We start from the raw sequence: 24,332 nt of genomic DNA, 5'->3' as shown, positions 1-24,332 counted from the left end.
TAGAGAAGCAAATTTGACTCCAATATAGTTTTCCTTCCTTCCTCCTTACACATCCAAGGAAGTTTTGCTCTGAAAATCTTGCTAAGGGTGAGCATAGGCGTTGGCTGGGTGGGTTCTCATGGAGAGGTCACTAGGTCTTCTCATACCTTCCCTCCTGAACCCCACCTCTCTCCCGCATTGCACTTAGCAGAGTAACTCCCTCAGACACAGTCAGCAGATATTATAAATAGCATGTTACTACTTTTTTTTTCACAGTGGTTAAATTTCATGACTTTCATCATCTGCTCTTCCTAAGGGCCTCAGAACACTGAACGCCTCTAAATAGGGAGATGTGAAGGCTCCCTCACAGCCCTTTACCCACAGTCAAAGTACAGTGGAGGCAATATTGGTAGGAAAAGTGCCTGAGACACTGGGAAACTGAACTTATTTCCTAAGCGTGAAGTAATTCAAATATTTTGGAATGATAAACTAATTTGGGGATAATCACATCATCATAATTAAATGGATTTAAATTGTCTAAACACACGTTGTGCTTCCATGCATTCAGGCCTTTGTTATCCAATTGTATCCCACTATGTCCCAAAATCATTATACACACACACACACACACACACACACACACTCACACACATATAATCTTAGAGGAAATACCTCTGATAGATCAAAGACGAACAGACGTGACTGTATACCAAATGGTTTGGAAATTGTCGTTGTTACTGGTAGCCCAAGAAAATATTAGCTGATAGATAGCACTCAAGGGTAGGAAATGTGTTGTGTGCTAAGGACCATAGGTAGCACTTCAACAGGTTCTTAAACTTTAACTTTTATGGAAAAGCCAAAGGAAAAGGGCAGATGGACTCATTTTTACACTGAAAAGATGTTAAAGGGAAAAAAGCCAGTTGGTTGATCATTCAGTCTTGTAGAATGCATATATTGACCAGAGGGCCCCAGCATGAGCCCAGTGATGAATATAAGTATTTTTTGATGGTATGTCTGCATTTTCAAAAACTCCATTAATTTTTTCATGTTATTCAGGGGAAATCAGACTCTGATGAAACTGGCTTGCACTAACTAAATTCACAAGAGCCTGGTTGATCAACCAGATTGTCAGTTAACTAATTTGGAGTGGAAAAAAATGGAGATATTAAGGAGTCTGAAACATTCATCTTCTCAGGTCAGTATTTTCTCTCACTTATGGGAAAGTCAGCCTGAGAAGCTGAATCATTATTGAAAAGTTGCTTGGGAAAAACAAAGTCTGAATAAAGAGAACTGGATCATCTTAATGAGAAGTGTCATTATAAAGAACTAACCGAAGTTGAAATGATTTGGATAGAATGTTTATGTCTTTTTCGGAGGCTCAGACTGCATATTCTCAGCAGAATTTTAAAACTTCTCTTTTCAATGCATTCTGGTGATAATGCTCAAGTCCCCATGGAAAAACTCACCTCTAAATTATATTTTAAAGGTTATTTGTCAGTGATTCATTTGCTAGAGCCAGCTGGTTTGGTCTGAATTTTGGTGTGGCTTCACTCTCATTTCTTTTATAATAAAGTTGTAGCAGTACCATTAAGAGAGGTTTCCCTCATAATATTTTTCTATCAGCTTTCACCTCTGTCTTTAAACACTGTTATCTACTTCCCCTGCTGCTGACCTTTACCTGTATGTCATTCGGTTCATTATGCCACAGACTGGCTGCTTTGGAAATGCTGAAATATCTCGCTCCACTGCAAATGCAATGCGTTAGCTCTGTTTCGTTGGCACTCACTGCTTTAACACTTCACGAGCAACCCAGTTGGACTGAAGGACAAGATCTCTGCCTTGTGGATCCTCCACCAATATTTTTTTGTTGTAAGAATGACGTTAAGGAGGGATACTGAACAAACTGCACTTCCCAATGTTTCCGTGGACAGAATTTGAGAGTTCAAGGTCATGGTTAAATTTATTAGCAACACTAGATTCATCAGGAACTGGATGTCATGCTCTCTCTTTTAATCTTCATATCTTTAGCATCTCTCACAATGTCTGGCAGAGAACAAGTGCTGGGAGACAATTCTCCATGGGCTTCTCACACTCCACACCTTTCGAGTAGCGTCATTGACTGCCTTTGTTCTGGACTACTTTTCAAGGATGTTTGTATAAGAAAGTGCTTTGGAAGAGTGAGGAGGTGTCTCCCTCAGGAGCAATGAGCAGGCATGCTTACTGTCCAGTATAAAAGATTCCATAAGCTCGGAGTTCCTCTCAAATGCTGACGCTGCCTGCTGCTACTGTGGTAAGCAATCAAGTCCTTGGTCTCTGACCTGGGAGGCTCATGACTTCTGCCAGCTTCTATGGCACTACGGCAAGCTAACTTGTTAACTCGAAAGTAGGGTAAAATCTCATACCCTTCACAGTTCTTAAGAGTAAGTGCTCAGAAAGAAAAAAAGCTTGTTGAATGAATGAATTTTTAAAAAGTTTAGGGGGCTTATCATTCTTATGACTAATCAACAGTTACCCAGAGAAAATGTCCAAGCAGTTCTCTAGGGAAGGAGCGATTTCACAATATATTTTCATTAACGTACCAGTGTGTGTTAGTCAGCCTGTGTTTATTTTAGATATCAGTATTGACTTAAAAATGTTGGCAGCGGTACGTTTGGACTTAGCTAAACGCTGAGCTGCGTGATGGGAACCGAGTATTTATTCAAGCATTACTCAGTCATATAGGAACTACAGACTTTGGGTAGTTTCTGCTTGCTTCTGCATCAGTGTCCCTGATGGATGAGGCCATAGTTTTGGTAACAGAGCTGAAATTTTATTCTTTCTTTCTAAAAATAACAACTGATTATCTGCAGAATGATGTTTTCGTTTGGAACACAAAATGCTGAATTTGGTGTTTATTTTTCTATTTGCTTCAGAGGTGGCTGTGTTTTTCTGTCGGTTTTAGAATGCCTGACAAATCTGAGCCTGGAAAACCTTTACCGAAAGGAGGTGATCCAGTCTTTCTACATGGCAGATGGCCAAGCTGCCGCCTGTTACCTCCTGTTAATCGTGACTCCAAGAGTCTGGCAGAGAGCTGGTGCCAGGTAGGTGGGGATCCAAAGAGAAAAATGCTTTCCAAAGGTAACAAGTGATTTAAGGTCAATCATCACTCATAACCATCTTAGAAACTGCATGGCGTGTCAGGAGGGGCAAAGTGCTAGGATCCAGGGAACGGAGGTTTGCTTCTGGTCCTCCCACTTTTTCTGTCATCCCGGGCATTTGACCTTCCTGAGTCTTGGTTTTCCCAATTGTAAGATGGGAACAGGTAACAATAAGACCTGCTCTGTTTTGAGCATCAAATGAAATAGCCCAATTCTGGTCAATAAACGTAACAATCGTATAGCCCTTTTCTCAACGTTTTGGTTGTGAATTTAGAAGGGCTATGAAGACATAAGGTTACATAAGTGTAGATATTCTTAGTAAGGAGTATACCCACTACATTCCTTTTGAGTTTTTGCTTCATGTTTTTTTTTTTGCGCTGAGCAAAATGTCACTCTAAGGAATCAAGCAAATACAGTCTTGAATGCTATGCACACATGATTGAAATATTGAGATCATGGCAAAACCAACTAGTTCTTTTGGAACATTTTCTATGTGATAAACTGGATCAAAGCAATGAAAACCAAAATGGAATCAAGTCGGCATTTGATAAAGATATAGAAGTTGTAATTTCTTTCTGGTTCATTAGATTTCCTTAAAGGAGTTACACTTGGGCAACTATCCTTAAATTGATTTACCCAAGTAAGACCCTGCACATGCTGTCCAGCGGCTTACCGATTTCAGTCATGAATCAGCCAGCTGGGTGGTACAGACAGACTTTTCTCAGTTCTCAGAGAAGAGAGACTGATCACACCAGGAACTGGTCTTCATAGTAGCATGTCACTATTGCTGTGTGTTTTAACACAGAATGGGAGAATATGAGTTAATACCATATTCATTTTTTAGTTTTTATTATATGGCATAACAATATAATCTTAAGATCAGTTTTCATGGAAATATGGAATAAGATTCATAAATATGTATTCATAGAGATAATTATAAAAGTGACAGAAGGAATAAATATTCCTTTTTTATAGCTTAAATAATGACACGCAGAAACTTATTCATTTCCTTTTGATTTTAGCAATCACTCCTAAATGTGATGTATTTGTCCTTACATAAAATTGTAATGGTACTGAGGAAGGTAGAAATGGAAGAACTTCCAGAGGAGCATTTTTTAACCTTCTCCCAATTTCATTTCTAGGATTGTCTGTCAATTGGTTATTGCCATTTTACTGTGTTGCCTTAATAAGCTGTAATCACCAGTTTCATGTTCTTATGAGATAATCCTTTTTATAATGGATCTATGGATTAGTTATGAGATAAAGTAGTGGATTATTTATGTAAAGATATTTTATCTCAAATAGATTCATTTGTAACTTGCTGATAAAAGATATCCTTATAGTACTGAGACTGCCATACGTGCTCATGTATTGGAGATACAACACTCAAGAAATAATACAGTGTCTCCATTATGAATTTTAATTCTATATCCAATGCATAACATATATATACATATATATGTCTATTTTGGTGAGGAAGATTGGCCTTGAGCTAACATCTGTGCCAATCTCCCTCTACTTTGTATATGGGACGCTGCCAACACATGGCTTGATGAGCAGTGTGTAAGTCTGTGCCTGGGATGTGAACCTGAGAACCTCGGGCCACTGAAGCATGGCACGTGAACTTAAGCACTAAGCCACTGGGCCAGCCGCACATACTATGTATTTTTGACACAAGGCCCTTAGATTGATCACCCTGTTGACCACCTTTATGCATTTTCAGAATAAACATAGAATAAAAGCTATTCTAGTCTTTTACTATAAAAGACTGGCAAATATTTGAACAGATACAGCTGGAGGATATGCTCATTGTCAGTCAGATCCATCTAGTTGAAAAAGGTGCAGACAGCAAAAAAAAAAATCATGCTTTACGTGTTTCCCTGCCTAACGTAATGTTTATTGTTATCATCTGCAACATAATAACATCAATATTGATAAGAGAGATTTTAGGACAAACTAAGGATGAACCTGATGGAGTTTAAATCTTCTGATACACTAATTCACTTTCATTCATTCATTCATTCATTTCTACTAATTTAACGTAAAAGCAGAATGTCTTTGTTTTTTATTTTCTATAGGTCAAACTTTTAAACACTTTTATAATGGAAAAATTCGAACATATACAAAGGTAGAAAGAATAGCATAATAAAACCTCATGCACCCATCAGGCAGCTTCAACAAATGTTAGCAGGTGGACAGACTCAATTTATCTATACCTCATATCATTTCATCCAAGAACACTTCAGTATGTTTCTCTAAAAGATATGCATAAATCTTAAAATAATAACCATTCACATAAAATGGGGTATGGTTTCAGTGTTAGCAGAGTTTGGCAGAGTATAGGCTGAAGAGTGAGAAATGTGCACTGGGACTTCACAAAATGCCCACAGATATTTACAGGCTTAAATATTTATTTCAAAACAGAAGGCCATTGTACTCCCTGACGGCTCTACAATTCTGGTTGGTTGGCACCTGCAAGCCGTTTCTAACATTCTTCCGTGACTATTAGCGGGTGGATGGATGGCTACACTGGTGATCAGAGCAAACCTGGAAAGGTTTTCCTGTTCTTCTTGTGGGGGCTGGTGGGGCAGGGTGGTGTTATACAGCCATACACTAGCAGGGAAAGAAGCTCTGAGACCCCCCGGTGGCAGAGGACACTCTACTTTGCTCATGCTCTGTACCAGTCTCAAGTCAGGGACACTTCTTCCTCCGTGTGCTATCCTTGACTTTGCCTTTCAGTGGGCCCCCAGTCTTGTACAACAGTGAGAAAAAGACATAGAGGAGACTCAGTCCTCTATGAGTTTATTTTGGACTTTGCGCAGCTCGTCATAGCTTGTGAAGCATTTCATAGATGCTATCCCCTTTCAACCTCGCCATAACACTGCCAGGTGGATATCACTGCGCCTGTTTCATGGCGAGCAAGCCAAGGATCAGAGTTAAGGGACTCACCAAGGTCACGCAGGAGATGAAGCTGACCTAGGGTCCTCTGGCAGGCTCACGGTGGCTCTGTTTTTCTGCGCTGTCTTTGGGCTAAAGCTTTTTTTAAAAAAAATAACTCTGAAATTATGAAGGATTAAGGAAGGAGTGTGGAATGAGTTTACAGTGTTTTACACTTTGTAAATACAGAGTTTAGGTATACAGAGTTTAAAGGAACTATGCAACAGTAAACTTCCTTCTCACATCTCCTAACTGGGAATGAAGATAAATTCTGGGGGTATCGGTCTCATTAGGGTGACCTCCCTATGAACAGTAGAAACGGAGTCACCGTGCTCATCCCAGGCGTCTGTAAAACAAAGGCTCTTTGTCTGGGCTCCGAGACAGAACTCAGCGGTCTATGGATCTAGATGAAGAAAAAAGTCCTCTTTTTAATTTTCCTGAACCTCTAGCGCTTCCCCCAATTACGAGTGTAGATTCCCAAGCATAGGAATTATTAACTGTTCCTGTGAGGCTGCCACCGAGAGAAATAAAAGGCATTTTCCTATCACGTCATGATTGTTGTAGACATCTTGAAAATATCCTTTACATTCATCTCCACTTCAAAATATGGCAGCTACTAGACTTGCGGCTAGATTTTATTACTTAGCGTGTTAATAAAAACATTTTAAAAAGTATATTCTGTTATCATGAAGTCTTAAAAGTGATTTTGGTAATTGTATTTCTATGAAATAATCTACTTTAACTGTAATTCTATGTGTTTTATTTTATGCATTTAAAACATTACTCTGAGAAGGAGTATAGGTAATGCTAGGCTGTCACAGGGGCCCATGGTACAAACAAAAGCTTCAAAAACTTGCTTTAAAGGAACATTGACTGAAAATCTTAAATTATTCCCAAGGAACAAAATTTTCAAAACTTTTTTCTTAGGGGAGAAACTAAGTTGAGGCAACAGTTTCTTAATCTCATCATCTCTTCCATCTCTCTACTTGGTCCATTAACTCCTGACAAGCAGCATGTGTGCAACAAACAGCCATAGAAATGATGCTCCTTTTTCTTCTTGGAAAAAATGAGCAAGCTGCTAAAAACATACTGAGTTTGGTTCCTGGGACACTTCCTGAAAGGAGAGATGGCTTGAGATGGAGAGTGAATGGAAGGAGGCACGCCTGCATGGAAGAATTAGCCAAGGACAAGATCTTACTTCGAAGAAGACGTTCTGCATTGAGCCTGAAAACAGCGTTTATCTTTATGTGGAAAACCATGCCCTGTGCTAACCTTTCTGTGTCTTCTCAACCATCGGTAACCAAATTATGCGTGAAATAATTTAATAATTTTATTTTCGGCTGACAAGCACTAAATTATATGTAAAACCCATTCACATAAGGGAAGACATTTGTTGCAGTAATATCTGCTAATATGTGCTATTTTCAGAAAACCATTATATTACAAGTCTTACTCTAGGTACAGAAATGCAAGGATCTAAGCATTTGACTAACATATTTTGACTGTTCGTATACATCAGGAGGACTTCAGAACTTCCGTATGATTTGTCTGATAAACTCTCCCAATAATCTAGTCTCCTACTTTGCTGCTAGAAATCATTTTGCTTGCTTTGCTATCTCTTACACACATCCACACTGGGCAGAATCGTTGAGGAATAGCTGAGGGTCCATGGCTGTATGCAGAGCATACTGTTCAGAAACAGCAGTAGGCAGAAGGAATGTGTGGTTGTTCTTCTTACAGCTTATATGTTTACAACGCCAGTCTCCGTGGTTCATCGAGTAGACCATATTCTTCACGTCCCCGAGCATATGCCCTGGCTGATCTGTCTTCTGGACTGTTCTTCCTGTTCCCACTCACTCTCTGCAAACTCAAGATCTGCTAAATCATCATTTTCTTGCAAAAACTTAGCCTGACCCCTCCTCTCATTCCAGACTGGGTTAACTGTCGCTCTGTACTGCTAAAGTCCTCTGTCCTCCTTCTGGGGTCATGAACTGCTCTTGCTTCTTGCTTCCCCCCCAACTCATCCCTCCCACTCTCTACTCAACACCATGCTCTAGACTGTGAACATCTTGAGACTGGAATTATGACTTTGAATTACAGGAAAAATTTAGGCCCTCAAGATTTTCTGTAGAATTAATTAAATGAATAAGTGAATGAAGCCAACAAGTGAAAGAAGACTAATGGGACAGGTAACGTGAAGACTGAAGGATATGTAAGAAAGGTCGGGGAGGCAAGCTGGTCCCAAGCAGTTTCTTCCAGGATGTTGATGGAAGTGTGTGTGTGTGTGTGTGCACGTGCGTTAGCAAGAGAGTCCTGGTAGTGAAGGAAGATGAGTTTTACACCTGACTGTATATAAATCCTTCGAATGCAGCAAGTATGAATGTCACTCTGCCACTTTCTGTTGTATAAATGCTACATTTCTCTAAATCGGAGAAATTGGTTCTGTGCATTCACCCACATGACTGGCAGAAACTTCAGCCTCAGTCATGTTCGGAGAGCGCTTTCTTACCCTCCACTCAGGGGCTCATTCAGGGATTTCCCAGTATTTGGGATGCCTAAGCCTGCAGAGTCCTTATGACCTTCTCCGTCTGCTGTGGCTCACCAGTTCTCCAAGGCACCCTTCGGGCAGCGTTTTCCAGGCGCAGTGGAGATGCCCCAGAAGGTGGTCTGCTCCTCCACCCAACACAGGCCCACAGAGACCTGCAGGGCCTCGGGGTCTCCTATGAGCGGGAGCCTCTAACGGGCATCCAAAAATAATTCCTGCCAGGCACTTACATGCAAGGGAGCCCAAGGCCATGTCCTTCCAAAACCCTTCCTGCTTCCTGTGCACATGCCCAACCCCGGCTTGAGGAAAGCTAACCTCGTTCCTCGACTAGGTAGCTTCTGTGGCTGCAGCTCCAAAGTCTTAACCTCCATGCTCTCCTCGGGGGAACGCAAGCTAGGGAGATTTTTGTACTGGGTGTCATGGGTGGAAAAAAGAGCTGGAAATATCAGTTTTTTCTTTCTTAACAATTCCTTTTGTTACACAGGTCTTCAGAAGTAACAGGAAGTTTTATCTCCCTCCTCCCAAAGTCCCCCCTCTCCCCCCTTACCCACTGGCAGCCCTGAACGTCCCCACAGTTCCAGCCACTGCTTGGCTCTGCAGCGTGGAAAGCTCAAAGCACAGAGCCTTGGCAGTTGTCCCAGTTTTCTTCTTCCTGTTCATGACTCCAAAGAAAACACATTTCTAACTCAAAAACAAGCTAGAGGTTTCTGTTGAGATCTCAAATATTTTCCCAGAGTGCACCGTAAAAATAATGTTATGTTTTAGTTTTAGATGACTTGTTTGAGTTCTTGAGGCCAGAACATGCTATAGTTTTGTTTATTGTACAAAGAACCGCGAGTCTTCTTCTAAATAAAATACTTTCCAAAAATAAAGCCGGCTTCCCTGTGCTGACCCAAATCTCAAGAAGAATCAGCATCTGTTATCATAAAGCTCCAAACAAATATTTATAAACACTCCCAATTGTTTTGCAACTGGTATAATTTGGGCAATCATTACTCATGCTGACCATTGTGACTCGGAACTCAGCATTAATGCTTTCTTCAAAATATTTTACTTTGGTCCTACAAACAGGCCCTAGATAGCCAAAGACCAATTGGACAAGTGTGGTCATCAATATACTGAAACTTGGCTCCATTTTGGGAACAGTAGGGAATTCATGAGAGGTGTGTTGGGAAGAAGAAATATTTTAGCAAACTAATCCCATAATATTTATGTTCTCTTACAAATAGTAGTAACTAGGCCCCACTTGTAAATAACAAAACTAAAATCTGCTCCATTCTATGAGTGAGACTTCATTTTAAAATAAATCTGTGATGAAAATGTGCACAATTAATATTGAAGACAAAAAATGCTTAACTTGTGAATATTCACATACTTCCCTTCACAGCCCGTGAAGAATGATTCCACCAGTGCCGACTGAATTTGTGAGCGTTTGTGATGCAACAGAAGTGGAGACAAGACAGGAGTGTGATTGCTCTTACTGGAATAGGCTGAATTTCACTTCCAGAAGAGGAAAAGCTAAAAGTATAAGGAAAGGCAAGAGCCAAAGAAGTCTCAGAGAGAGGGTTTTGCTGGGGGTGTGGACGGAGGAGAGGTGAGAGGTGAGACCCTCAGGGCCCTGCAAGGCGGGCTGTGGTTCCAAGGCCAGGCGGAGACTGGATTTCAAGAAGTGTTGCCACAGGCTGTGTACTGATTCCTTTGCCAGACTCTAGTAAGGAGCTTTTAAATGTTAGATTTTATTTAATTTTTGAATAGATTATACATTCACATGGTTCAAATCTTTAAATGTACCGAGAGGTTTATCAGGAAAAAGTCTCGCTAACGCTCCAGGCCCCAGCCACCCACCTCTCATCCATGGAGGCCACCACATTACCAGCTGCCTGTCTATCTTCCGGAGGCGTTTTATGCACATACAAGCAGATAGACATTTGTATTACGTATTTGCCCCCCTCACTTTTTATACAGGTGGCATCATCCTACACAGATTCTTCTACACGCTGCTTTACTGGCTTGTCAATATCTGTGATGTTGTTTCATTTGATTAGATAAATGATTCCCCATTCTTTTTTTGCAGCTGCAGAGTATTCCAGCGTAGCAACGTACAAATATTTTTTAGCTAGTCCACCCTTTTGGCTGCTTCCAATCGCTTTTATATACATGACACCATGAATTACCCTAATCTTAACTTCTTTGGTACGGTGCACACCTTTGGCAGTCCGCTAAAACCTATGAATTTCTTCTCACCATAATGTTTTCAAGAGTATAAAATAAAATCCTTAGGATTAAAAGGAAATCAATTATACTGAAATATAGTTATCAAAATATTTTTTATTTAGAAATATATGTGCAGGCCCAGTGGTGCAGCAGTTAAGTTCGCTCGTTCTGCTTCGGCGGCCTGGGGTTCGCCAGTTCGGATCCTGGGTGCGGACATGGCACCACTTGGCATGCCATGCTGTGGTAGGCGTCCCACATATAAAGTAGAGGAAGATGGGCATGAATGTTAGCTCAGGGCCAGTCTTCCTCAGTAAAAAGAGGAGGATTGGCAGCAGTTAGCTCAGGGCTAATCTTCCTCAAATAAAAAAAAAAGAAGAAGAAGAAATATATGTGCTTATTCATTAATGAATTAAATCACAAGATCTGGCATGGGTCTAATAACTACTGTAATTTCAAAGTATGCACGAACATAAATGATATTTTAGAATATCTGCAACAACTGTAAGATGACATAAAAGATCAGATTTTTACCAGTAACAAAGGCACAGGCTGATACTATTGTGGTTTCCTGCCTACTAATTAAAGGAAATGATCAATTTCAGTTAGAATTTAGTAAAAACAAAAACACAATTTTTTTCTCATCCAAGTTGATGAATCTCCGAAATGTTTCTGTGCAGCCTCATTAAGAAGCCTGCCTTACACATACTTCATTTTTTAAACATTCGAGTATGTTTGTATATATTTGTAAATTCCAGGAAGTGTTTTGCATTAGCAAGTGCTAATACATTTGTAACTGAATGCATTTTGTCAAATTGCCAGAAATAGTCATTCCACCGGCTTTGAATGAGGGTGTGTCAGGGAGCACTGTAATCTTTGCCAATCCAAGAGATGAAAAGTAGTATCTTGGTGTAGTTTTATTTTGCATTTGTCTCATTAGAAGCAAAGTTCAGCATCATTTCACAGTGTCAGAGTCATTTTTTGTATGTTTGTGTCTTTGCTTGTTGTCCTGTTGGTCTGTGGGCAGCTCCTTGTGCGCTGCAACCATCGAGGGGCACCAATCTGGAGTCTGCCATGGGAACAGCATGCCCTGCAGCTGGCAACTCAGGGGCCCTGCTTGTGGGTCCCAGTGAAGGTTGAAATTGCTCTCCATTGTATTTTTACCTCAGATTACTGTTTCTTTGAGTCATCCAAACAGATTAAAACAGAATGTGGTACCCTTAGGAGACTAGTCTTATTTAGGTGACTATTGTCTAAGACCAAGTTTGGAAGAGTTCCTGACCAATTGGTAACTTGATAACTGTAGTTACCTCTGGCAGGGAAGTGGCGTAGGAAAGGTGTGAAAGAATTTTACTTTGACTTCTTTTCAGCTCTGAATCTGTGTATTATTTGTATGCCATAATTGAATAAAAAGAATGAATACACATGATAAAAATTCAAGTAATACAGAGGGATATAAAAAGAACAGTGAAAGAATTCCTTTTCCAACCTTCTCCTAACATAGGATTTTTTTTTTTAATTAGTGAGGATGCCTCCTTGAGCCCATATTGTGGTTTTGAAATACCTTTTCTCATTACAAAGATCCAGGGCTGCTTAGAGAAATAACTGATTCCAGGTCTAGAGGGCAGGAAACGTACAAGATGAGTCTGCTACATCTTGTTATTTGGGTAGCAAGGACGTTGCCAGAGACCACGAGGGCCAACGCAACAGGACTCAGGCTCCAGCCTGAGGAAGCTCCCACCGACCAGAGAGCATCATCCTGAGCATCTGTAAGGACAGCACTCGCAATGCCCTGAAGTGCATTATGAACTCCGTGTTCACAGTGATAGTAAAGGAAATAAAAATTAATTGGTCATACTGGGAGGATGCTGGGGAACCACCTCATTATTTTGGATACTGGTAAACCAAGAAAAAGAATCTCACATTTACCCTAACTTTCTTATTCAAACTGTGCTATTGGGTCACCAAACAATAGACAAGGGGAAGTTTCACTTCTTAAAAAGTAATGCAGCTAATCAATGAAGATGCAACGATAGAATGTAACTGTTGGTAGCTCCCAAGGAATTATTTGTCTAGGCGTTGACCATCAAAGGCTGGGAGCAAGGCCGAAAAGGAAACAGCCAGGCCTGAGTTGCCTCCCCGTGAAACAACGCAATCCCACGTAAAATGTTGTCTTGACAAAAAAAGAACTTGAGTCTAACAAGGCCTCCAGGTCCGACTGCCAATTTACAGGAAATTTACGGGAAATACGGACAAACGTGTTAAACAATATACTTTCCCGATTGTGGGGTACTCTACAGCTTTCTTCAACAAAGAACCTGGAAGGGAGGAAACAAAAGAGGTGGAGGGTGCCCTTTGGAAACATGCCAACCAACAACAGTCTGTAGACCTTATCTGGATCTTGATTCTATCATATAAACTGCAGAAACGAAGCAAAACAACTTTTATAACATTTATGAGACAAATGGAAATTTGCACGCTGGAAGCATATTTGATGATAGTAAGGACTTATTGTTACCAACTGTGATATTTTACATAATGCTATGGTGGTTATGTTTTTAAAAAGTCCTTCTCTTTTAAAGGTACATCCTGAAAACCTACAGTAAAATAGTGTGGTATCTGGAATATGCTTCAAAGAACATGGAAGAGAGGGAGCAGTCGAGGTACTGACATAGCGAGATTGCCCTTGGATGATGGTTGGAGCTGGGTGAGGGGATCTGCCGTGGCCTTATATTGTGTTATTCTGTATAATTTTGGTCGTGTTTAAAAATTTTAAAGTAAACAAAATCACTGGCGATCGGTTTTTCCTGAATGAGGAAATGGTGGCATGAGAGAGGCTGAGAAATATCTCCTTTCTATCAGATTCTGTTGCCATATTGTTTAAAAAAAGAATCAGAATTTTAAAATTCACACTCACTGTGGGTCAGAAGCGTTCCGTCTGCATCCAAAGGAAGGGGCAGCCCTGTGGTCGGGCAGCCCTGTGTTGGGGAGCCTGGCCAGGGGGTTCGGAGAAGGCAAGTGCTGGAGATCAGCTGACCTGGGAAACAGCCTCAGGGTGGAGACCAGCCTGCAGGGCGCTCCTGGGGAGAGCTTTCGGCATCATCATGCGGTGAGGGCAGTGCGGGAGGCAGGATTGGGCAACAGGAGAAGCTGTACTGATACAGTTGCAGCAGGGACCTCGGCCCATCTCACAGGGAGCTCTGGAGTAGGGTAGCCCTTCTGAGTTGTCCCAGTTGAAGAAAGGAGGCTAGTCTGTTCCTCCTTGTGGGTCTTTAGAAGTGGGTTGCCCTCAGGAGGGGCCGTCCCTTGGTGAGGCAGATTCTTTAGGCTGAGAGCAATTCCCAGGGAGAGGCTCGGCTGTGATGGCCAACCCCCCAGCCCACCCTCAGCAGACCGGGAACCAGGGCCTCAGGCCTGAAGGGGGTCTGGGCAGTGCCCCACAGAGTCCACTACATGTCACCACGTCAACTTTACTGCCTACTGATCCGAAGATGATTGCTCCAGGGTGAATAACACGTAAGAATTACTCCCAAAGGGCAAGTCCTTACATCAAATTCCTGACAACACACCAAACCCATACAAAGTGATAAAAGGTTTTGTATCATCCACACTCTTTATATCTATGTGACACATAGTACCTTATATGACTGTGGTCCCCAAGTCCCCTGGGGCTCCCAAAGTGGTGATAGGGTCCTTTGAACTATTCCTAGTACAATTTTAAGGTGAAATATAACATTAAAATTTTAAAATTCTTTTTATTTTGAAATAATTTCAAATTTGCTGAAAAGTTGCAAGTGCCAAATATTCCTATATATCGTTTATCCAGATTCACCAATTGTGAACACTTTACCATATTCACTTCATCATTTTCTTGTATAAATGCCATACAATGATTAAAATCAGGAAATTCAGTATTTATACAATGCTGTGATCCAATCCATAGTCCATACTCAAATTTCACCAACTCTCCCCATAATGTCCCTAAGAGCAATGCTTTTCCCTCTGGCCCAGGATCCAATACAAGACTGGGTCTTACACTTAGTTGCCGTGTGTCCTCAGTCTCTTTCAATCCAGCCAGTTTCCTCAGTCTTTCCTTACTTTCATCACCTTGAGACGTTTGAAGACCGCAGGCATCTTTGGTTGGAATATTATAGAAGTGACTGTATTAGTTTTCTATTTTAAAAAATTAGTTTTCTACAATAAATCACCACAATTTAGCAGGGGAAAACAACACACATCTATCATCTCACAGTTTCTGCAGGTCAAGACTCCGGGCACACTTTAGTGCTCCAAGAGACTCTTGGGCACACTTTTGTGCTCCAAGAGACCGTCATCAAGGTGCAGTCAAGGGCTGAGTTCCCATCTCGTGGCTCTCCTGGGGAAGGATCTGCTTCCAAACTCACTGGGGTTGTTGGCAGGATTTCTTTCCTTGTGGTTGTAGAACTCACACTTCTGCAAAGTCAGCAAGGAGAGCAAGACTCTAGAGGGAGTGCTAGCAAGACGGAGACTTACCCAGTGTAAGATGATCACAGGACGACATCCCGTCACCTTTGCTGACTTCTTTGACAGAAGCAGGTCACACACTCAAGTTGAGGGGGTTATACAAGGACATGAATGCCAGGAGGTGGGGATCACTGGGGCCACATTAAGTGCACCACAGTGATGCTGTGTTCTCCTTGCTTCCTATCGGGGGTCACAATATCCGTTAGTCTCCCTACTGGCGATGATAAGCTGGATGTCTTGGTTAAGGCGGTGGCCAGCAGGCTTCGCCAGTCACTCTTTTCTCCTTTACAAATAGTAAATGTTTTGTGGGGAGATACTTTGAGACAATGTCAATATTGCATTTTCATCACACTTTTAATTAATTGAGATCTCTATGAACTTATGAATTCCTATTTTATTCAACAAATAACAATCCGTTACTAGTGCTCAAATTGTTCCAGATCTGCCCTGTGAAAGCCCTTTAAAGCCAGCCCCTGTGTCCTTTTAACAGGGATCCATCATTTCCTAAGCACTTCCTTACTTTCTGGCTATATTACTTATATTTTTATTTTCTGTATGTTGTGATTTTTTTTAAATTGTGGCAACATTGGTTTATAACAATACTATATGGCATATAATATATATATAATATCATGTAAATTTCAGGTGTACATCACTATACTTCGACTTCTGTGTAAACTACGTCACCTTCACCACCCAGAGTCTAATCACCATCCATCGCGGTACACGTGTGCCCCTTACCCCTTTCGCCCTCTGCTCTCCTGCCTTACATTGTGATGTTTTGACGTCTGAAAAACCTTTCTGGCTGGGGAGATACTACCCCTCCTGGGGCCAGCCAATTCTTGGAGACAGCAAAGGCCCAGCCGGGAGCATGCCTTTCATATGCGAACCCATCGGTCCAGAGCCAGGCCTCCTCTATCTGGCCCGTGACCCCAAGAGGCAATATTCCTCCACCTTGGTCATCCCAGGGCCAGGGGCCAGGCAGCTAGGGGCCATCCCTGCAGCTTAGAGCCCTCCAAATTATTCAAATTAGCCCATCCTAAATTGTTCGCCCTGCCCTGCCTTGGCTTTCCCTGCAAATTCCAATAAAGGTAGGCCAGGCCCTTCCCTCACTCCTGCCCCTTCTGCCTCCTGACCACCTGGGTTCTTTTCCATGTGGCTCCAAGTGGCATGCTGTGACTCCTGTTTCGAGGACTGTGACTGTGGCTCATTTTGTTTTCCCGAGCTTCACCTGTATCTCCCCCTGTGGCCACACCTGACTGACCGTCATATAAAAGAACACAGAACCTGGCACAAGATACTCCAGAATTAACTTGTATTTTCCTTGCTTCAGCCCTGGAAGGAAAGGCTGCACTTCTCCAAAGAGTCTTGGTTCTTTTTACTGGAAAATGGTGTTTAGAAACCAATCTCTGGGCGCTACTTATAATGGTATTCACGCTATGGCCGTACTTGTCCTCATCTGACCAAGCCCCTGGGTTGGAGGCAATGTGGCGTAGTGGTTAAGAGGCTGGACTCTGGATCCAGACTGCCTGAATTCAAATCCTGGCTGCCACGGGCAGTTGTGAGGACTTGTGAGAGTCACTTAAACTCTCACAATTTGATCACCTGTGTGATGGGGTATGGCAGCACCCGCCTCAAAAGGTTGTGGTGAGAAGTTAGTGAGAGGTGCGTGTAAAGTTTTTAGATTCATGCCTGGCACATAGTAATTGCTCAGTAAGTATTTGTTAAATGAATGATCCTCTTCTTGATCAGAAGCTCTGATGGAAGAATGAAAATGAGGGGGAAATCCTGGTCTACATCCTTTTCGGAACATAAAACGTGAGTTTGCCAGAGATCTCCATCCTCTCGTGGGAATATTTTTCTTTAAGAATTCCCTACGATAATTTTTAGATTGTCTTTAATATGTTGTGAGAAGCTAGAAGACATCCCTGTGAAATGTCACATATGTGATTCTAGGAGAAAATGCTTTCCACTCGTTTACGTTCATGTTCTTTCTTCATTGGAAAAAAGTCAGAAAGGCACTCACACAAGCCTAGTGCCAAATCTAGGCGTGACTTTGTGTCTGGGTCTCTGATTCCTAAAAACGCCAAGTCATCACAGAAGACACCCAGTCCATCAAGAAGGCAGTCAGGAAGCTGGAGGAGGAGGTCGAGAAGGACAAGGCCCTGCAAGCATTCTCCCCTGGTGTTCTCATGATGGGGAGCGGGAACCGCCAGAACCTGCATCTGCGAAAGAAGACACAAGGCAAAGCAGGGGTTCAGCATCCCCAGCTTGCTTAGAGATGTCTTCTCCCCAACCGGCATCTCCAGCCCAGAACCCTGGTTAATTACTCGTGGGGACAGCTCCCCTGAAAGATCTGACCGAAGACGCTTATTTGGTTCCTATTGAGCAAGGAATAAGCACGTTAGAAATATCCCAGATAATTTTTATGTTTCAAATTGGTATTTTGGGCCCTTTGTAATTCTTCCTCAAGTTTCTTCCTCACCTTCTAAGTCTGAAAAAGTGATTGCCAAATCACGTAAAGGCATTCTTGAAGAATCATGACTCCTTAGAGTCTTTTAGTCATTTGAAACAGGCCAGGCTAACAGTTTAACTTGAAAACGAAGCGGATTTCCCATCAGGGTTCCCATAGTATGCGGCTGTGTTTTTGTAACCTAACACAATGAAGGGAGTTGCCACTAGGTGATTCAGCCAGTTAGAATCTCAACTCCCCTTCTGGGGAGGAAATGTGAGGCGTGGTGTTTGCATTTGGTGCTGGTGCAATGCTTACTTGGACTGCAATACTCCCACATCAATGCTGGGCAGACGCTGTGAACAGGGAGGTGGGAAGTGAGGTCAACCCTCCGCCTTGGCCAGAAACAAGCCCAGTGGCCAACCCAAATCTGTCCTGTTTCCTTAGTGTCTGTCTGTCTGTCTCTCTCACACACACCCCGCAAGTCTCGACTTGGCTCCGCTGCTGTCGTGCCCTTCTTGGTTCAGTTCCCTAGGGTTAAATCAACAGCAGGTGAGTTTTCAGCTGGTTTAGCATCAGTGGGGAATTGCTCCTTGGAGTTTGACTGACAGCCACAGAATCAGTTTGACTGCGAGTGGTGAGGCCCGGAGGTCGGGGCAGTGGGTTAACTCACTACCTTGGAATGACGGCTCGGAGAAGGCTCACACGGCCTCTTGTTTATGCTTCAGTCTGAGTCTCTGAGAGCACGGAAATCATGGAAACGCTGAAGCAAATGGACAGCAGGAAGATTTTTCATTCACAATTCAACCACGAGGAAAGCTCCTCTGTCACCAGGGATCCCTGGGAAGTGGTGTCGAAAAATCAGGTCTGATGCCACCACCCTCGCTTCTCATCCCCGTTCGAGGGTCAAAGGCCAGTGGGGGAAGTCCTTTTACATATTAGACCAGAGCAAAGGAAATGAACACAGGCTTTGTTACTTCTCTCCTATACTGAACCTACGAAAAAATAAGTTACTCTTGGAGCCGACCCCGTGGCCAGCGGTTAAGTTCACGTGCTCCACTTCAGCAGCCCAGGGGTTTCGCCGGTTCGGATCCTGGGTGCGGACATGGCACTGCTCATCAGGCCATGCTGAGGCAGCATCCCACATGCCACAACTAGAAGGACCTATGGCTGGAATATACAAGTACGCACTGGGGGGCTTTGGGGAGAAGAAGAAAAAAATGGCAACAGATGTTAGCTCAAGTGTGTTTTTCTTTAACTTTTAATTGTGCACATACCTTGATTGTTGGCAGTTCTCTTTTGCTACAATAAAATCAAACTTATTGAATACTGGCCAGAACCTTAGTGTTGTGCTTTGGTACCGAGTTCTGACTCACATTGGTGGAATGTCTTCTTATTTGAAAAATACCAGGTTAACCTTCAAATCATTTATGTAAAGAAAGTAGAATCCAAATGATTAATGTGTTGAAGTTATGTTACTCAGAAGTGCCAAAGAAAAAGTCCTTGAATCTGGTGCACGTTTTTCATTGAAGAGGATGGAGTGAGTGATGTAAATAAGCCAGACGTTGCACGGAAGTGCCTGGCTGTCTGAGGCTGGGATGCCTGAGAAGGTGGAGTCCGGAGCATGTCACTGCCCAGGCTGGTGGCTTCTGCCTGCATGCTTAACCCATAAGAGCCTTGTTTCCTCACCTGGAAGTAGCCCACACAGGAGGATGCACAATCGAGTTACGACACGCAGGGACTGGCACGTGTCTACTCTGCACACTTTTTAATTGTCCCTCCCTTCTTCCCCTAACTGGACAGAAACTGGATAACACTTTCTGTCCTCCTCCCCAAAGGCTGCTGGGATCTGGGGAAGTGAAAGGGAACCACCTGACGGGGTTTAAAATACACAAACAGATGCACTTATCAGTTTTAATTTTTTAGGGCTTGTTTTTGTTCCAATTTAATCTGTGGCTTTTCTTCTAACTGAAATGAACCCCTCCGGACCTCAGTGGCCCCTTTTGTAAAACTACAAAGTTGGGCTGCCTGCACCAGTGGATTTCGACTCTGGCTGAGCATTAGAATCAGTTGGGAAGCTTTCTTAAAAGGCAGATCCCTGGCCCCACCTTCATAGTGTCCCTGTTTCCCTTGGGCTGAATCAGTTGGGTTGGTTTTAGAAACCCACAGGCCATTCTCCGCTGAGACTCAGATGGTCTTTGAAACCCTCCACCGTCCCACATGCCAGGCTTTATTACAAAACCCAAGGAAATGAGACTCAAACCAGAAAACAAGAATGCTACTCCCTTATAGTATTTGTGCAGTGTCGTCTCAGGCATGCTCTGGATGCCCTCAGCTCGCCCCTCCCTCAGGGCACTGGCCAGCCCTTCTGAGCAGCCAGCCCCCGAGAAGGAGAGCCAAACCCACATCTTGAGCTTGGGACGATAGAGCAGGTGTCCCAGGAGGTGCCTTGTCTGAAAATGGCAATGAGGCCTGGGAAGTTCCCTGGCTTGATGAGGGGGTAAGATGACCCTGCGAGATGTTGACCTAAAAGTGCCAGCTGAGGATGGGGAAATCGAGGAGCGAGAGGCTGAGGGGGAAGATGAACTCTGGTTTAATCTTGGGCCAAGAAGCTTATTTTTAACCAGAGAACTGACGGGGTTACAATCTACAGCGGGGGAAGAGCCAGGACACTGTGGGTAAGATGGCAGAGCACTGCCTCTTCCCTCTGCCTCCTGGTGCGGGGCAGTCTGCCCTGATGGCGGTTCTGCATAAAGGATAGATCTTGGCTTCTCAGCCTGGTCCTGTGCTTGCCTTTTCCTGAGAATGACGGCTGCTCCATTGACACGTCGCAGTGGTGATTTCTCAGGCCCCACGTGCATGGGCACAGGGCCCAGTCTTGCCCAAGGCAATGCACTTCCCTCAGAATCTGGGGTTGGAATGGGTCTTTTGAACAGAGAAAAATGTAAACTTGGGAACTGTCAGTAGCCATATTCTTTTGCACAGACTGTGAAAGAGAGAAAACGAGCCTCCATTAAGAGTGAAGTTGTGGAGGAAGAGTCAAAGATGCAAGTTGGAGAATGAGGAGAACATTCTGGATTTCCTGCAGAGCTCAGTTCCCTTTGTCCATGAGTCTGATCGTCCTGCCTGCACCCCTGCCTTTGGAGTCCATAATTCATGGGACTGGTTTCCATTACTTAAGATCAAAAAAACTCTGAGTATAGTTACTATGTATGAATCATTACATTTTTCTTGTCCAAATGAATGAGAAACTAGTGCTTTCCCAACAAGGAAGGTAAAATATACATGGAAGAAAGCAACCAGGAGGCAGGAGACCTGAGTTCAAATCTTCCTCTTAGAATCCCACAACCACACAGAATCAGAGCCTATCGACATTAGTTCTTAAAGGTAGCTCATTTTCACTGCCCACTAGCTAGGTGGTATTGGGAAGAGTTTTCAACTCTCGTGAGTTTAACTATGAAACGGCCATAAAGATTCTGTGAAGGGGTGGGAGCTGAACCATTCATTCTGCTGAATCTTCTTCTGACATTAAAACCTAAGCTCATAGGGCACTTGATATTATCGAAAGGAATTTCCCCTGGAATTGTTCTCAAAGCCACCTCTGCACATCAAATGGCTGGGAGAGCTGACCAAGAGAGCACACACCAGCTGCTCAGGTGAGTGATAGGTAAAATGGAAAATTTTCAAATTTAAATATCACAAATGCCAATTTTGTCTAACTTTTCCTAAGACACTTTGGCTTTGCTTATAAGCAAATAACTGGGGCCAGCCTCGTGGCTCAGTGGTTAAGTTCACACATTCCACTTCAGTGGCCCAGGGCTCACTGGTGCGGACCTACCCACCACTTGTGAAGCCATGCTGTGGCAGGTGTCCCTCATATAAAGTAGAGGAAGATGAGCACGGATATTAGCTCAGGGCCAGTCTTCCTCAAAAAAAAAAAAAAAAGAAAAAAGAAAATAACCTTAGAACTGAACATACTCAACTCCCCCATTTGTCTAAATAAAATTTAGCAAATAATTATTGAGAGCCAACTAAATGCCCGACTCTAGACTAGCTGTTGTGCTCTCAAAGAAGAAAAGAAAATCTGCTCTGGGACCTCAGCAGAGCTGGGGAGGCTGACGAGGACACACATCACCACATCGTGGTCTGATTAGGGCGGGATGGGGGTGTGTTCAAAGACAAAATGGGAGTGAGGAGCAGGTCTGGGAGGCAGGCAGGGCTGTGATGGAAGGTCGTGGAAAAACTGATGAGTTCAGCCAAAGGAATGAAGCCGGTTGGGGTGGAGCAGGGCGGGAAGGAAGGAAAGGTGAGCCAAACAGTGGGACAGCATATCCAACACGTGGGGCTGACGTGTGGGGCGTCCAGTGCTCAGGGACATGCAGGTCTGTGGTGAAGTGAAAACCCTCCTTCCAAAGGTATTTGTGGATTGAGGCTGATTCCAGAGGGAATGAGGGAGAGGAAAGTGAGCTGTTGGTATAACTGTGGGAACTCCTGTGTGTAAAAATTAGTCACAAAAGATAATAAAGAGGTCCTATGTATATCGGAGTGAAGGAATCCCAGAGAGGTAGACATAGTGAGTCATGAATGGGGTAAAGACACCTCACCTGGAAGCATGGGCTGGAGAAAACAGTCAGCAGTGGTGAGTACCATTCACGGAGAGATTGCCAAATGCCGGTGCTTGTGCTGCACACAGTCTGACTCACTTCGCACGTCACAGCTCTGTGATGGAGGTTTTATTATGCTCCTGCCTCAGGAGGCCTCTCCCTCCCTCACCTGATCCCTTTCCTGCACTCACACCATCTAATGCACAATGGGTTTTGTTTACTTAGTATGTCTCTCTCCTGACAGAATGGACTCTCCTCAAGGGCAGGGATTTTTATTGTTTATTGCTGGATCCTCACACCTTGGAAAACACAGTAGGAGCTCAATAGATACTGGTGACGAGTGAGTGAGAGCAGCTGAGGTGCAGGATGATGAATAACCTGCCCAAACCAAACAGCCAGGCAGTGGTGGGACCAGGAGCAATGGTGTGAACAGCCGAGAGGGCTTTTCAGCGAGATGGTGGGCTCACAGTGAGGCACGATGGAATTGAGGGGAGGGGGACTAGAGCTCCAGCCTGGTAAGAATAGGCTGAAAAATTCCTTGATTCACATACGTATTCATTCAACTATTCAGCAAATGTTCAGTGAGCACCTACTGTGTACCAGGCCTTGTTCCAGGTGCCGGGGAACAACGTGGACAAGGCAGAAAGGATGCCGTGCTCAGAGAGAAGGGGAGCAGGGATAGACCATAGGAAAGGAAACAAGTGAATACACAGAACAAGTTCGGGGATGATAAATTCTGGGATGATAACAGAACAGGGTGATGTGATGGCAGAGGGCGCACGGCATCACTTGATGGGCCCTGGGAGAAGGCTGCTTTTAGGGATGTGTGAGCAGAATCCTGCCCCACGAAGCTCCAGGAGTAAACAAGGCTCAGAACCAGGAGGACGGGCGGCAGACATGGGAAGAGAGCAGGGCTGGGGGTTGGAGAGCGGAACGAAACCCAGAAAGAGTCTGTGAGATGGCAGCTCTGCATAGGTAACTGCAAGTTCTCGGCCATGAGAAAGGACAGGCCATCTGTTGGGCAAATTCTGGCAGGACCAGAGTCAAGTGGTTAAAGGAATTGTCCAGAAAAGCACATCTGATCTTAAACCAGGAGCCCAAGCCAGAAAAGACCCTACTTTAGGTTACCGGGGGGGGCTTGAAGCAGAGGGTGCCATGTGGAATGACAGGAGGGTGAGCAAGGGGGAGGGAGTCCATATTACAAGAGAATTTTGTCAGCTCAAGCCTGAAATTGCCCCACACCAAATGGCAATGTGTCCCCCCATTCGTGCGGGCCCGGAGCGTCTGGCCTGAGCTGGCGAGCCATTGGCGGTGAGCGTGCCTTTAGAGATCACCTAACACAAACGGTACTTACCTGGGCTGCGCACCGGGCTGGTGCTCCCCAGACCTGAGTGAATGCAAGACTCAGTTGGAGTGTTTATAAAAAATGCAGATGCCTGGGCCTCAGCCTCAGAAATCCCCCCTCATTTTGTCCAGGGCGGGGGCAGAACTCCGCATCTGTGCTGCAAGCTGGCTCCAGACAGGCTGCACCTTCAGAAATGTGGAAAAGGGCTTCGGGGGGGTCCCTGGATGCCCAGAAACGGAGTGAACAATGTCTGTGTCTGCATAAATGTACATTTCTTTTTCAGGAGAGAGGGTTCCTATCATTGCAAAACTCTCAGAAACTTAAGAACCACTGAGCTAGTCCTGCTCCTTGTCTTTGAGCCCAGGAAACAGAGTCCCAGGGACGGAAGTGACTTGCCAGGTCCACGAAGCTAGAAGACCGCAGAGTCGGGCTGTCCCTCCAGACTCTCTCTTTCCAGGCCCCTCGCTGTCTTCTCCCTGCCTTGCTGACTGCAGGGTTGAGGGAGAAGGAGGAAGGAGACTGAGCGCTCTGGGCAAAGGCCCCCATTTTGGCCCCAGATGGGACAGACCGTCAGAGGGGAGGGTTGGGATGATGACCCCTTGACAAAGGCTTGTCAATA

The 24,332-nt window shown here is 43.9% G+C and overlaps 1 long non-coding RNA gene across 5 annotated transcripts; it reads left to right on the top strand.

The window, feature by feature from the left end:
- Positions 1–505: 505 nt before the first annotated feature.
- On the top strand, positions 506–19,158 carry LOC106829466 (uncharacterized). Of its 5 annotated transcripts, none has more exons than XR_011496674.1 (4): positions 506–1,174; positions 2,008–2,269; positions 2,892–3,059; positions 9,986–19,158. It is a non-coding gene; the product is annotated as an uncharacterized lncRNA (long non-coding RNA). The 5 variants fall into 5 exon arrangements; XR_011496677.1 differs by lacking the exon at positions 506–1,174 and having other exon boundaries at positions 1,630–2,269; positions 9,986–18,316; positions 18,493–19,158; XR_011496676.1 differs by lacking the exon at positions 506–1,174 and having other exon boundaries at positions 1,634–2,269; positions 2,921–3,059.
- Positions 19,159–24,332: the final 5,174 nt, after the last annotated feature.

The sequence above is a fragment of the Equus asinus genome, chromosome 21 (assembly GCF_041296235.1).
Source record: "Equus asinus isolate D_3611 breed Donkey chromosome 21, EquAss-T2T_v2, whole genome shotgun sequence".
Lineage (NCBI taxonomy): Eukaryota > Metazoa > Chordata > Mammalia > Perissodactyla > Equidae > Equus > Equus asinus.
The sequence above is the reverse complement of the archived record's forward strand: the minus strand, read 5'-3'. Positions and strand labels throughout refer to the sequence as shown.